This window comes from Hibiscus syriacus, unplaced genomic scaffold, assembly GCF_006381635.1.
Source record: "Hibiscus syriacus cultivar Baekdansim isolate YM2019G1 unplaced genomic scaffold, ASM638163v2 tig00110377_pilon, whole genome shotgun sequence".
NCBI classification, from domain to species: domain Eukaryota; kingdom Viridiplantae; phylum Streptophyta; class Magnoliopsida; order Malvales; family Malvaceae; genus Hibiscus; species Hibiscus syriacus.
Window position 1 is genome coordinate 324,228 of NW_024062711.1, and position 15,707 is coordinate 339,934.

Here is a 15,707-nt window from a genome sequence, read left to right on the forward strand (position 1 = left end):
ATGATATCAGGGTGTGTAAACACTAATTTTTTCATCTCGTTTTATTATTAAAATTATTATTATTATTATTATTATTATTATATATATATATATATATATATATATATTTAATAAATAATTACAAAGCCCAAATCCCTGAGGCTCGTTTTACATTACAACCCGGTGGCCCAGATCCAGAAGCCTAAAGGAAACCCTAAACTAGATTAGGGTTTCCATCATCTAATGCCCCAGCCGCCAGCTAATCACCACCGTTGGATCTGGAAAGATCCAACGGCCACCAATGAGCCAGATGAAAACCATACCCTAGGGCCACGTCGCCGTTGCCTGAAGCTTCCAGCCGCCACGCCTCTGCCAGGTGGTCCAACGCCCAGCTGCCGACACTCCAGTGCCACACCACCTCGCCTCCAGAAGCTCTGCTGGCACGACTCTGACCGTTCACGTTGTTGCCTATGGTGAGTCACCACCACAGCTATGGTGACTCACTGAAAGTTTCCTATGGGACTGGTCTGAAGAGAGCCTCATCAAAGCTATAAAGCCTCGGTTCACCTGCAAACAAGAAAAAAACAAGCTAGCAAGAACCACAACAACATACGAAGAGAAAGCAACACTAACATCGAGAGACAACAAAAACAACAAACAGAGAGCAACAACAACCAACAACAAACAACCCAAACACCAAAAAAACTGAGAAAAGTAAATAAAAGAAGAGAGGGAAGAAACTTACCACCGAGGAGCCTCCACGAGCCACCAGAGAACCAAAACGTCGAAGGAAACTATCCTAGATCTATGACGATTGGTAAGGTTTTAGGCTAAAACAACCTTAGATTCGGGTATAGAAAAATAGGGGCTTTGATTTGGGGGTGGTTTTGTAATTTTCGTTCACCGTGAACGGTGGTCGGTTGCGGTGGTCGGTAACGGCAAACGATCGTCGGTCGGTGTCTGGTTTCCCTCTGGCGAGGGAAACTTAGAGAGATGGGAGAGCATTTTATAATCTCTTGGTTTTAGAGAGAGAAGAAAAAATAGAAAATGGAAGGAATGGCCCGAAGGGCCAGCCATTTGGGGTATTTAAACCCCTCCCCAAACGACATCGTTTTGGGGAGGGTACCTATGTAATTTCCCGCCTGGGTAAATCATACCTGCAGTACTCCGGGTTTTATAAAGTTATATTTTAGTCACTGAAATTGATTTTTTTATGTATTTTGATTTTGTTTCCAATTTTTATTTATTTATAATCTAGTCATTATCAGTGTTTATATATCTTTAGGATAAATAATAAATTTAGTCTCTTAGGTTTTAATAATTATTATTTTAGTCACTAGTAAATTAATTAGGGTAAATTACACTTTTAATCACTTAGATCTTATAATATTATGAATTAGGGCATTTAATTTTAATATGTTACATTTTAATCACTAATTTTCATTTTTGACCCTGAATTTTTAGTATTTTGCAATTTAATATTATTGCTTTTAATTACATTTATTTTGATCATTATTTATTTGCAATATTATTTCATTATTACTTTTGATATATTTTAATTATTACTTTCAATATTATTTTATTATTATTTTTAACTTAGTCATATAAATATATATATATATATACATATTTGTTTAAATAATAATATTTATTTATTTTTAATATCAAAGAAAAGGGCAGTCATAAAGCAACTAGATGTCCTATTCTAGTATTTTAAAAATAAATAAATATCATACTTATAAAAAACCAAAAAATACATATTGTTTTATTTAAATTATTTTCTTCGCCTTGATTATGGATGACATCTATTGTGCGACACCAGACAGTGTCCCATGGTGTATGCTTTTCGCTGACAACATTGTCCTAGTTGTTGAAACAAAAAATGAACTGAATAGTAGACTGGCTACTTGAAAACTGCTTTGGAAGAAAAAGGTCTAAGGATCAATATTGAAAAGACAGAGTATTTATGTTCAAACTACAGTGGGAACCAAAACGATGAAGATGTAGAAGTTTGCATCGAAGGACACGTTCTCCCCTCAAAGGATTGTTTCAAGTACCTAGGGTCTATGATACATAAAGATGGGGGTGTAGATGATGACGTTACACACCATATAAAGGCGGGATGGCTAAAGTGAAGGGCTGCTACTGGAGTTTTGTGTGACAAGAAGGTGCCTCTAAAACTTAAGGGAAAATTTTATAGAATGGCAATAAGACCAGCGCTGCTGTATGGATCCGAATATTGGGCTATCAAGAAGGATCACGTAAGGGGGATGGAGGCCGCAAAAATGAGAATGCTTCGATGGGTATTAGGTAGGAATCTGTGGGACATGATACTAAACTCCACAATTAGGACGTCCTTGGGGGTGGTGCCTGTATCCGAAAAATTGAGGGAGGGGAGACTACGGTGGTTTGGGCATGTTCTTAGGCGACAACCGTCGGATGCAGTCAGGAGGGTAAAGTCGATTACAGTCGACGGTGCCAGAAGGAGAGAACGACCAATGAGGATGTGGGTAGACTATGTGAGATCTGATTTGAAAGATTTAGCCTTTACTAAGGACATGACCTCTGACAGGAAAGTATGGAGACTTAAGACCAGGGTAGTCGAGTAGTGTAGACCACAACCATAGGGTGTAGGAATTCTGTCTTCTTCTTTTTTTTAATGCATTTTGTAGTAAATTCCATGACTTTGGTTCTGTCATTAGAATTTATGAAGGCTTAGAACTAGGGTAGCGGAGTAGTTTTGCCTTAGTTTAGGTTTTAACACATTTGACTTTTTACCTTCTCGTAGCTTGCTATCACTGACTACTGGGTATCCTTCTCTACATGTTTTCTCTTTTTAAATTTAGTCGGGACTTACGTTTTCTGTCTATATGCAGAGATTTTTACGCATGAATTTATTTGCAGTGATTACTTCCCATTACAAATACGCATTTGAAGACTGCATATGAAGTCTGTTCAACTATGGACTTATTTATTTATTTATACATGCATTGTATTTTATCTTTATTTTTAATTTTCTGATTGCCGGAGGTCTTCCACAGAAGCTGCTCTCTACCTGGCGTCGGGGGCAGTCTACTACCCTACCTCCCCCTTACCCCATTACATATGGGAATAGGGTTTTGTTGTTGTTGTTGTTGTTATTTATTTTTTAATATTAAGAAATGGGCTTTCTTAAAGCACCTAGAAGTCATTTTCTGATATTCATAAATAAATAAATATCCTATTTTTATAAATTATATATACTAATTTATTTTAATTATTTTTAGAGAAATGTCTTATTAATATTTATTTATTTTTTAATATTAAGAAATGGGCCGTCTTAAAGCACCTAGAAGTCCTTTTTTGATATTTCAAAGTAAATAAATATCTTATTTATAAAAATAAATATATATATAGATATAGATATTAATATATTTTTCTTAAAATTATATTAATAAATTTAAAATAACATGATTATGAATTAAATATATTTTTGAATTTTTAAATTTCCAATAATAGAGACAATTTATAATTAATGAGTACCAATTTTGGGCGTTGTGGGGGTGCAAATCCTTCCCCAAACGTAATCGACCATGAATCCCTTTTTATTATTAAAAAGAACGAATTTTTGGTTAAAACGCAGACTAGTTTATCTTTTAACTGATGTTATCTTAAAAACTCATTTAAAAGATAATTTTTAGGTATTCGACCTACCTGACCCAAAAGGTCGATGGTGACTCCCTAAACATTTTAAAAACCATTTATTCACATTATTTTTCCCGCCAAGTAAAATTTCGTGCTCGGGCGAAAACCGATTACGACAGCTTGGCGACTCCGCTGGGGACCCAATGGTCAAGCTTTAAATCAATTATAAATTGTCTCTATCAATTAGAAATTAAAAATTCATATTTATTTAATTTATAATTCTTTTCTTTCAAATTTTTTATTACTTATGATTTTCATAATATTCATTATATTCTAATGTTTTTATTTTATTTTCGTATATTAAATTTCATATTATTTGTTTGTCAAAGGTTTGAATATTTCTCCTCACACACAACACTTGCATTGCATAACATAAGCTTTATAATCAAGCTTGTCCCTTTTAAGTGGGAGTGAAAGCGACGTCTTCATGATAATTTATTCTCCGTGTCAGACCTAGCAAGTAGCTTTCGAGGTTCATATGCTCTATGTCTTTGTGAGAATTTATTCTCTGTGTCAGGCATAGGGAAATGTGTCCCCTTGAATTGAACTTGATCCGCTTAAGTTTGTAGTGGACTAAGATTGAGGGTTTGGCAGCCTAAGGGGGCATCAACAAGGACAGTTCGAGTACATTTACTCCTAGAATTAAAACCCTGAATATAATAAACCCTAGAAATTCTCCTGATCTAAGACAGTACTGAACCTCTGTCCGTAGGTGTACACAAAGGATAAATAAGCTCTAGCTTTTAATTTATTTTATTTCATTTTTTTCTAAACAAAGCATGGAACTAGAAATCATGTGGTTAGGTTAATTTTTCCAAACAAAGCATGGAATTAGAAAGCATGAGGTTAGGATTTATACCATTTATACCTTGATAGATAATATCTTTTCTTTCCATTAATTGGTACTAACCAATTTATTTTTTCCTTTCTCATTTTTATTTTTTTATACATTTTGTTTTGCTCTAACTTGTTTATATTGATTTCTTTTGTTTGCATTGCATGATCATGACATAACCAAAAGGTGTTGACTTGAAAGATTGTTCATCAAATTGGAAAGAATTCATAAATGGACAAAAAGTTTTATGATCAAACAAAATATGACGCAGCCAAGGAATGACATCCTGAGGGAACTCCAAAGATAGAGGAGAGCTATACAACCAAAGATCATATGCCCATTGAAGAGCAAAAGGAGATACGGGAAATAAGAGAAAAGATGTCCAAGATGATGGGTAGAATATCTATTTTGGACAAAGAAAAAGAGACACCTGCACAAAAAGAGAGAGAGGTCAATGAACATAACCCTACAATTTCAGATATACAAGGGACTTCTGATTGTAACCAATTTGAGAAATTACAGACAGTCATCATTCATATTCACAAATTGTCCGGTGATACCAAAGAAATGGTGACAACTATAAAAGCTCCTAATGATGAGATGAAATCATGCAATCTGAAATCATCAAAATTTAATTTGCTCCGGACGTCTAAAACTCAAGTTCAATCCAAGACAAAAGACGGTTCTCATTTTGATGCTATCCCTATATCATATAAAGAGTTGTATGAGAAGCTACTTGAAGCATGAGAAGTGGCTCTGTACTACATAAAACCATTCCAACCTCCGTATCTGAATTGGTATGACATCAACGTTTATTGTGAATATCATCCGGAGCTCAAGGATATACCATCGAGAATTGTCTTACCTTCAAACGTCGAATCCAAAGTCTTTTGGATCATGGAACCTTACAATTTATGATAAATGATCGACCTAGTTGTGTAACTGAAGGTCCTGCTAGATTAATACCAAAAGACTTCAAAGGTAAAAGTATCAGTAAGGGTGTCCAGAAGAAAGAAGAATTGCTGAGGTCTGAGGCTCAAATACGCCATTTAAAGATTGAAAACGATAAATTGAGCACCAAAATGGAAACCATACAGGAAGATTTTCAGAAGGTCAGTCAAGCCTTTCAAAATGCTGGCATAGGAAACACCCCAGAAGAGTGGATAACAGGGGTCACCAAACTGAAAAAGAACTGCAACATATATGAAGATCTTGTCCAAGAACTTCTTGGACATAAAGGTTCTCTTACAAGGGAGAATGAGCAATATTGCCTACAACTCCGAAGGTTGATACAAAAGATGGAGGAAAAGAGAATGTAATGGAAGAAGTCACAGTCCATACAAATAATACGGCCAATAAGCTGATAGACTTAGTTGACTTTACAAGAAATTGAAGCAGACTGATAACTCAACTCTTGAGCATGAATGGAAACTAACTTGGCTTTAGAGAAGAAAATAAAGAAATTTATCCCCTATACGTAAAGTTTTGTTGAAGTTAGGACTGAAAGATGTCCCCTACATGTAAAAGTTTTGTTTGATGCACGGAAACTTTTGTGTTCAATGAAATATGTTCTAAGATGATCACTCTTGAGTAACACCATTTCATACATGCATTTGCATTTATACTTTTATATTTGCTTTTATATTGCACAATTTGCATTCTTATTGTTACATTCACATATTTACATTTGCATTTGCATTCTGCATTTTTACGTTTGTATTTACATTTTCATTTTTGCATTTGCATCTTTGCATAATTACATTTTATTTCAAACTATTTTACATGCATTTAATCATGACAACGTGGAATAATTTGGGGAGAATTCCATGACAGAATATTTGAAATCAAAGTGGAGCTAACTTGGTCTTCCTAAAGAAGGATAATAGCCATGAATGAGATTCTAGCAAGAGTTGGTAGAATCGAGAAATTACAAGAGCAACTTATCAAGACTTAACAAGAAATGACTGATCATGCAAAAAAATTTCAAGCTGATTCAAAAGAACAGATGACCACTTTAACGGACATGATAAATGATATGATCCATGGAGGGAAACCCTTAGAGGATCCTGTTGTGAAGGCTATGAATGAGGTTCTGAATGATAATGATGAGTTCGATGTGATAGTGTCTGATGATCAAGAACCTATTAGTGAGTATGGTAATTCTAGACAGCTTCAAGATTTGGTCCCAAGAGGCAATAATGAATTAATGGTGAATGAAAAATCAATGAAAGAAAAAAGTTCTATTGTAAGAAATAAGCTTTACCCAAAGAAAAGGGGCATAGAAAAGGGTCAAAGGCTTATAAAGAAGAAAAATAATGTACAAGGTTTTCAATTTCCTCCCTTCCACTTTTCAGGTGAAAAAGTTCATTCAAAAATGCTCTCAATCAGATTAAATACTCCATGACTCGTTCAACCACAGTGGCCTCCAAATGAGAATTGGACCTATAAGGAGGTTCCTTGGATAAATCATACTGGAATTCCAAATTGTTCATCTAAAGTTCCTAGTAACCTTAAGAGAAATTTCCAAGATCCTTTAGAACAAGCAATTCAAAAGTGCAAGGTAAAAGAGAGGGTTAAGGTTCAATGCTCAGAAATGGGCCTCGATGGTGACTAATGTGATCAAATCTCTTGAAGAATATCATAGACAAGAAAATGGAAAAAGGCTTCCATGAATGTAATCCGAGATTGGCACATTGGTCTAAAAATAAACTGTGAAGATGCAACCATGAAAACATCTCAAACACCCATATCAGACTTCCTGAGGACAGAAGAAACTTTGGGCAGTTTAGAGAACATGACGAATACTACGTCAATCACAGCTACAATATGTGTTCAGAACTGGAACAAAGTTAATGTCACCAATAAGAATTGTTTTGAGCCCAATTTCCAATTGATAAACGAGGAGATGAAATCTGACCACAAAACTGCTAAGAAAAAAGTAGAGATTGGTATGTCTGATGAATCATCCAAACAAGCCCAGATAAGAGAAATGATCACGAAATGGGGGGCAACTGAGGATAATGACCCTGATCCTATTACACACCCAACATTAGAGGAGTAATGATGCATAAACAAGTGGAAGTGTTATCTACCACTGTAGTACTTTATATTTTCAGCATATTGTTTGAACTTTTCTTTTGTTTATTTCTCTGTCTTGTTGAAATAAATAAAGTTGTGTTGCTTTTATGGTTATAAGCAAAAAATCAAATTTTAATCTTGAAGTTTTTGAGTATCAAGTAAATTAAATATTCTTTTGATTTTTCAAGATTTATAGATCTTTGGCAAGTGATAAAATTATATCTCATCCAATGACAATTACTTGACCCTTACTAAAACCAAATCTTGACTATACATTTATCTGAGACTCTGAAGTCATGTCTCTACTTGTTTTTGAGACACCAAATCCAGATGGTTACCTTCTTGGGTAGAGTTGATTGGTTTATAACATTCTACCATATATACGACTTTAAAAGTCACACATTAGTCCTTCCAAATACAAAACCATCATGAACCAAAAGACCTCAAAAGAACCAAACTTTCAAATTATTCGTGAATCTTCCTACAATAAGAGACGAGATGAGGCATCATGGATCAACTTATCGAAGATAATTTCGAGTGATTGGGGCATACTCAAAGCAAGAAGGAAAAAAAATAGAGATTGAATAATTATATCATGCATTAATTACATTATTTTCATGTAAATAAAGATTAATCTTGAATATTCATCCCCCTGGGGATACCTCTTTTTACAAAGGCTTCTGTGTATGAGATGACGAACGACATTGTTTCATTTATCCTTTCAAATAAATGTATATATATATCCCTTGTTGTCTCCTTTTGAGCCTATAATATTTTTTTCTGATTCAACCTTAACCAAGGATCATACTCCACATTGGGGGGTTCAATCTTCATGAAATGAAGAGAGTTTTGAACTACAAGGTAGATCAAATGTAAAGTTCTTGAAGATCAATCCATTCAAGAATAACGAAAGAATTTCTGAAATGTAAGAGGAAAAGGAGGTTCTCAAAGCAATTGAAGTCCTATACTCATTCATTAGAAAAAAGAAGAAAAGAAAAAAGAAGAAAAAAAGAGAAAAAAAGAAAAAGAAAAGAAGAATTTTTTTTGAATCAAGATGGGTTACTCATTGAGCCTCAAGTTACAAGGTTGATCAAGCGCAATTAGTTCAAAGATTCATATTCAACAAGAAGCGCAAGAAATGTTAGAGATGAATGAATCTTATAGAAAAATCCCCAGCAAAGCAGATCCAAGTCAAGCAAGGCAAGATTGAAGGCATCAGAATGAATTAATCATTGATTCAATTACCCTTAAACACTTGTTTGGGCCTTTTTATCCCTTGCTTTTGTAACCATGAGCCCTGGCCTACGTTACGTACCTGAAAAGTCCATTCTAATCATACATGGATTTCTATGTGAAAGAGACTATCTTCAGATTTCATTCCGCCTCTCAGGATTGATTTTTATTTGCAAAAATTGCTTTTTTAAATCTTTAATGCATGATATTGAAAAATGATAAAAGGGGGTTCAAGATGTAAATTTTGAATAACGTCTTGAAACTAAAGGAGGATTCAAGTTGAAAACCTGAAAAGGCAGCTCAAATATTGAATGGTACAACAACAATATAAGAGACGATCTTAAGCTCTTGATGAATCACCACATATCCCAAAGATGTTCCTGAGATTCTAGAATGAAGAAGTATCTCTATGGGATGAGCAAAATAACCATTTCTTCAAGTTAATGGAAGCTCAAGGAGACATATATGCTGGATCAACCTGATAGACCTTATTTTACCAGAATCAACCTAAGCCCTAAATCAGTCAATAATTTTGACACTTGACATAGGAAAATGATTTTTTAATTTAAAAGTATAATTGATTTATTTGATATTCATTAAATTCATGCTTATGATTTGATTCTATTGTAAATCTATGATAGGCAGCATTTTAAAAAATTCTTTCATTATTCGATAAAGAAATGAGGAAAAACATTTTCAAACAGGACAACCTCAAATAAGGAAGGTCCTTGAAGCAAGTTGTTGTTTATTCTACCTCTATTGTAGAAAAAGCGATGCCAGAATGATGAAGCATTTCACATCTCTTGAAAGCAAGTGGTTCAAGATGCCAGAAAGTCTGAAGAATTGAACTTACAAATTATTTTCCCCAGCCATCAATCCATGTTATCTAGAAGATTACATCACAGAGCTATAAGTTCCATTAAGGTGTATTATGGGAATGAACAAGTCACCACTTGCACTCTGGTTATACCATGATATTGGCTCAAGTCTTGATACATCATTGCTACTTCTTCCATGTCGATCATTTTCCTTGTCAGTATTATATCCATTATATCATTCAAAAGATTGTTGAACTTGAATTTGAGAACTTATGGCAAAAAATAAGAAATTGGAACATATTCTACACTTATATGCCTTATATAATGGGTAACATTGGTTACAAGATTCCAAAAGTAAAGATAACCAGTTTTACTATCAACTAAACCTTTCCATGGTTCGGGAAGAGTAGGATATGTAGGTGTGTATCTTGGAGCAACAGAAGAGACAGTCGTTGTAACAGTCATTGCAAGAAAATGCACCAACAAAAATCTTCTAGTTCATCCCAATGATGTTTATTTCTTCCAGTAAGGTTGTTACACTGGATGCCACTGACAACAAGGTCGAATTTGCCAAATTTACGCATCAAATTCTCCAACTGATCATCATTCAGTTCTTGCACATTTTCTTTCAAAGGTATGCTGAGCCGGTAAAGGATAACCTCTGCACCATCGATCCTAGAGAAAAGAGACAGGATATTGATACCACCGGGAAACATGTCTCTAGCAGATCCTCCTCCTCGTGTATGGTTTTTAGGGAAACCTAGAAGCATTTCCATCGCATCAGGTTCAAGTGGAACAACTTTATTCCTTCCAATCCATACCAAATTCCATTTTCAGCACTCGTCAAGAACATACTTCTGGACACTCGAAGGTGGCTCATTGTCATAAGCTTCAAGAACCTTACGAGTATTTTCTGTCAATTTGGCACTTCCTGTATATGTTTGTAAACAATTCAACTTTGTTCTTGGATCCCAGGAAGGCCACCATTTCTTTGTCAATGGAAAAACATCATGTATGGTGCGTGGAGGAAGCGGAATAAGAGGAAATCTATTCTCAATTTGCAGATTATGAATATAACCCCTTTTCCATACAGCAGTACAAAAATACTTCGAATTTACAAATTCTGGCTCTACATCGTATAAGTACCATGACATTTCAGTCCAAACACCAACTGGAGCAAGTGCCATGTTCTCATAATAGAAATAAGGAGGCCCAATAGCATCTTCTTGAAGTGTTCTTTGAGTTATCTGATCTGGTTCGATAGGAACCCCAAAACCAATCATTGGATTTGGAAGATGAACTGTATGATTGTCTTTATTAAGAAGCTTCTTTTCAAGCTTTCTATGCTTCTTCCTTTTCCAAAAATTATAGCCCGAGTTTTGCCTTTTCTTGTAATTGGGGTCATTGCATAATGGTTTCTTATCTTCTACCGGAAGAAGTGCGTTAGCAGCCTTAGCCATTTGAGCAGCACATATAAAATCTGTCAACTCTACAATTGATGAATCCGAACCACATCTCTCTATGTCTATTAAAGCCTCAGCCTCTGAGTACCCCATTTTCATTAAGTACCAACAGTTTATTCTCCTCATTAGAATCAGAATTCAGGATTTCCTCGGTATCAGAAGAACTATCAATATCTGTGAAATCATCCTGAAAGATCGCTTCATAATCAGATGAGTAGTTATCAGAATCAACATGTTGCATGGGTGTGGATTTTTCAAGAGCATGTACCACTGTATATGTAGTCTTGCTATTACATCAGATTACTATTCACATAAATTGGTTTCTCTCCCACAAAAAAGTATATTCTAAAAATAGCCTTCACTGAAAACAAGGTTCACTGTGTCATCCTGGAATGAATTACCAAGCAATTTATACCACTCTGTCCGACTATATCCCTTCAGATCCAAAACAATGGGCACCTCATTCAGAAGAGGCACATATCTTAGATGTTTCTGTCAGAATAATTGATTACTTTTTAAGTCTGTGACAACATGGAGAGAATTTCTCAAAATTACTTGACAACATTGCTGTTTTGTAACACCAGAATGAGAGTATTCAATATAAATAGATTTGGGGCATGAATAAAGCCACAAGTGCCCACAACAGTGCATTGCCAAAATTGGACCTCGCGGAGATCATGATATTTAAGTTAAACAGATATTGAGAGTAAACCAGAAATAGAATATTGAGGCATCTCAAAAGCCCATTTCAGACAGAAATGATCCATGTGGGGCATTCTGAAGGCCCATGTCAGTATGAATATTTGGGCATTTTGAAAACTCACATCAACAAGAAGAAAATGCTGGGGCATGCTGAAAGCCCATTTCAATCAGAAGTTGGAATATTAATGCATTTTGAACGTTTGTATCAGTAAATACTGGGGCAGGCTGAAAGCCCATTTCAATCAAAATCAAGAATATTAACTCATTTTGAACATTTGCAGCAAATGTTGGGGCATGCTGAAAGCCCTTTTAATCAGAATAGAATATTGGGGCATCTCAAAAGCCTATTTCACACAAAAATGATCCATGTGGGGCATTCTGAAGGCCCACGTCAGTATGAATATTTGGGCATTTTGAAAACTCACATCAATAAGAAGAAAATGTTGGGGCATGCTGAAAGCCCATTTCAATCAGAAGTTGGAATATTAATGCATTTTGAACGTTTGTATCAGCAAATACTGGGGCAGACTGAAAGCCATTTCAATCAGAATCAAGAATATTGACTCATTTTGAACATTTGTATCAACAAATGCTAGGGCATGCTGAAAGCCCTTTTAATCAGAATCAGGAATGTTGGTGCATTTTGAACGTTTGTATCAGCAAATGTTAGGGCATGTTGAAGACCCATATCATCTTAGGGAAATATCATTGACTTGAGCAAATATTTCCAATGAGACAGAAAGATATGAAGAATGAAACTGGTGAAATAATGACAGTCGAGCTGACTATACATAATTGCTTCATTCATCAGGCATCAAGTATGGTTTCAAATACCCAATCTTCTTAACCATGTGTCACATGACATCAAGTTCTTTGTTAAGCTATATCACGGTTGCATGGATAAAGATGGTCCCCAAGAATATTACTCGATCCAGGGTTTAGTTCCTCAAAATCTCGACTTTGAACTTTGTATTATGTGTGTCGATGATGATTGGAAATATTTCTATGAGATTCCTGACAATTAGTTTTAATCATACTGTTGAGACTACAAAATCGTTTTTCACAACAATTTTCACTTACTTGATAACATTGAATAAAGAGGCTCAGTTTATGTTATTCTTATTCCCGTTGTTACTGGGGTTATCATTGCCAGTCAGGATGAACTGAGTTTTTATCTATGTGGTTTATCATGTGTGTTTCATCTACAACAGCAAGAATTCCATGGACCTCCTTCTGTACATCCTAGAGTTGATGTGTTTCTACTTCCTACAACACTCATTACGAAAGAAAACGTGATCGGTGTCACACTTGCTCAAGATGATATCAAGATCAGTTGGTATCTCTTTTTCAATTCAACACTAGCATATTTTGTGAATTTGACCAACATTTTGGTCATGAAACACACCAACATCTCACTTCTATTCCCACTGAGTTTTGTTCTCAAGTGGTATTGTGACATCATACAAAAGCTTTGAATACTGTGCAAAGAGCTTCATTGATAAGAAATCTATGCAGAAGTCACAGGAAAGGATGAATGTTTGTCAAATACTTTACAAACATCTGAGCAGAAACCACATGAAATGATGAATGTATTGTCAGATGTTTTATGAACCAGTGATTATGGTGATGTACCAATATTGCAATCATATGGTATTTCCATTTATGGATGCAAGATAAAGTCTGTCTTCTTCAACCCCAAGGCTAGAAGTGAGATATGATGAAAATTTCTTTCCACAGAGGGGAGCTAAAATTTTAGCAACAAGAAACTAGTGGAGCCAAATAATGTTGAACGATAGGTTGTTGTTAAATATCTCGACATGATATGGTCCAAGTTGCCTTGATTATATGTGGAGACATGAAAAGAATCAGGATAAATCCTCCTTGTGATGTGTTTCAAGAGTCAAATCAGAACAAACTCTACTTTCCTAATTAATTCCTGCTGAGTTAGGCATATCTACATCTACATTCTTCAAAAGATGATAGATTCTCTCTTCAAAGATGATAGATTCTCTTTTCAAAGATGATAGATTCTCTTTTCAAAGATGAAAGCTTTATTGGATTTCTACACAAATCCAAACGAAGAAAGTCGATGTTATCAAAGACAAAAATGGGGCATCAAGGTCATAATTCTGATTACGACAAGAGTTCCATAAATGAAACATTTCTTATGATACTTTCATGAGACAAAGAAGACACAAAGATACAAGTTGATCAAATGGTTCTTCAGTTTTATGGAATAGGTTGCTACACTGATATCCAAAGGTAACCCTGGAAATAAATAATCAAGTGAAGGAAGACCGAGTTCACCACTTTGAAGTCAAATGAAGATTGCATCAATATTCATGCATTCATAAGAACATCATTTGTACAATAAACAATGCATTATATTGATACATTTGATTGCATTCAAACATAAGGTTTTTTAGATTTTCATATGAAAAAAGAAGATTCATGATACCTTACAAGAAGAAGGTAAAATTCAAAACCTCAAATGCAGGAATCACATAAACATCTGAAGAATAGATGAACGCAATCCACAAGAATGAGCATTATCTTAAGATTGGGGCATGTTACCCAATCAATATGTTATTTTGAAAAATAATGAGAAAACGATTTCCAAAGTTTCTTATTTAATCTTTTTTTGAAAATGAAATTGTTGAATAGTAAGAAAACGATTTTCAAAGTTTCTTACTTAGTAAACTATTTCCCGCATCTGTAAGTCCTACAGTGCAGGATGTTTTCAAAAAGCCTTCAGGAGCTTTTTGATATTTTCAAAGCCTTTGGGTCATCTGTAAGCCCTTCAGTGCATGATATTTTCAAAACCTTTGGGTCATCCATAAGACCTGTAGTACAGGATGTTTTCAAAAAGCCTTCGGGAGCTTTTTGATATTTCAAAATCTTCGGGTCATCTGTAAGCCCTTCAGTGCATGATGTTTCAAAACCTTTGGGTCATCTGTAAGCCCTTCAGTGCATGATGTTTTCAAAACCTTCGGGTCATCTGTAAGCCCTTTAGTGCATGATGTTTAAAAATCTTCGGGTCATCTGTAAGCCGTTCAGTGCATGATGTTTTCAAAACCTTTGGGCCATCTGTAAGCCCTTCAGTGCATGATGTTTTCAAAACCTTCAGGTCATCTTTAAGCCCTTCAGTGCATGATGTTTAAAAACCTTCGGGTCATCTGTAAGCCCTTCAGTGCATGATGTTTTCAAAACCTTCGGGTCATCTGTAAGCCCTTCAGCGCATGATGTTTAAAAACCTTCGGGTCATCTGTAAGCCCTTCAGTGCATGATGATTTCAAAACCTTCGAGTCATCTGTATGCACTTCAGTGCATGATGTTTAAAAATCTTCGGGTCATCTGTAAGCCCTTCAGTGCATGATGTTTTCAAAACCTTCAGGTTATCTGTAAGCCCTTCAGTACATGATGTTTAAAAACCTTCGGGTCATCTGTAAGCCCTTCAGTGCATGATGTTTTCAAAACCTTCGGGCCATCTGTAAGCCCTTCAGAGCATGATGTTTAAAAACCTTCGGGTCATTTGTAAGACCTACAGTGCAAAATGATAGGACCTCTGGAAAGAATGATTTCAACCTTTCCATCCTACTCAAAAGAAGCCAAATAAAAAAATTATTTTTTCTCGTCTTTACTCTATTCTTGTTAACACAAGAATGAGTAAAGAGGGACAGCTGTAAACACTAATTTTTTCATTTCGTTTTATTATTAAAATTATTATTATTATTAATATTATATTATATATATATATATATTATTATTTAATAAATAATTACAAAGCCCAAATCCCTGAGGCCCGTTTTACATTACATCCCGGTGGCCCAGATCCAGAAGCCCAATGGAAACCCTAAACTAGATTAAGGTTTCCATCATCTCATTCCCCAGCCGCCAGCTAATCACCATCGTTGG

The 15,707-nt window shown here is 35.1% G+C and overlaps 1 pseudogene; it reads right to left on the reverse strand.

The window, feature by feature from the left end:
- Nucleotides 1-238: 238 nt before the first annotated feature.
- On the reverse strand, nt 239-11,346 carry LOC120121534 (annotated as a pseudogene).
- Between the last annotated feature and the right edge of the window lie 4,361 nt (nt 11,347-15,707).